At 48.8% G+C, this 676-nt stretch overlaps 1 protein-coding gene across 3 annotated transcripts in view; it reads left to right on the top strand.

Annotated features, from left to right (window-relative positions):
- The window catches only part of CEP70 (centrosomal protein 70), a 134,731-nt gene that overhangs the window by 748 nt on the left and 133,307 nt on the right, over nucleotides 1-676 (top strand). The gene's annotated exons all lie outside the window — the stretch shown is intronic.

Here is a 676-nt window from a genome sequence, read left to right as displayed (position 1 = left end):
GTGAGTGTTCTTCATATATCATTTCTTAGATTACACTATCCTGGCCCATAAGACTTGCAGCATTGCTGGGTGTGGTGGCTCATACCTGTAATCACGGCATTTTGGGAGGCAGAGTGGCGGATCTCTTGAGTCCAGGAGTTCAAGACCAGCCTGGGCAACATGGTAAAAAAAAAAAAAAAAAAAAAGAGAGAGAGAGAATGAGAAAGAAGAAAAGAAAATAATTAGCGGCTCAGGCCTGTAATCCTAGCTACTTGGGACGCTGAGGTGGGAGAATTGCTTGGGCCCTGAAGGGAGGTAGAGGCTGCAGAGAGCTGTGATTGCACCACTACACTCCAGCCTGGGCAACAGAGCGAGACCCTGTTTCATTAAAAAAAAAACACACACACAAAAAGAAACAGCCGGGCTCAGTGGCTCACGCCTGTAATCCCAGCACTTTGGGATGCTGAGGCAGGCATGGCAAAACCCCGTCACTACTGAAAATACAAAACTTAGAGGGGTGTGGTGGTGCATGCCTGTAGTCCCAACTACTTGGGAGGCTGAGGCAGGAGAATCGCTTCAACCTGGGAGGTGGAGGTTGGAGTGAGCTGAGATTGAGCCACTGCACTCCAGCCTGGGCGAAGAGCAAGACTCTGTCTCAAAAAAAAAAACAAAAAACAAAAAACGCCGGGCACGGTGG

This window comes from Pan troglodytes, chromosome 2 (assembly GCF_028858775.2).
Source record: "Pan troglodytes isolate AG18354 chromosome 2, NHGRI_mPanTro3-v2.0_pri, whole genome shotgun sequence".
NCBI lineage: Eukaryota > Metazoa > Chordata > Mammalia > Primates > Hominidae > Pan > Pan troglodytes.
This window is presented reverse-complemented; position numbering and strand designations above follow the sequence as displayed.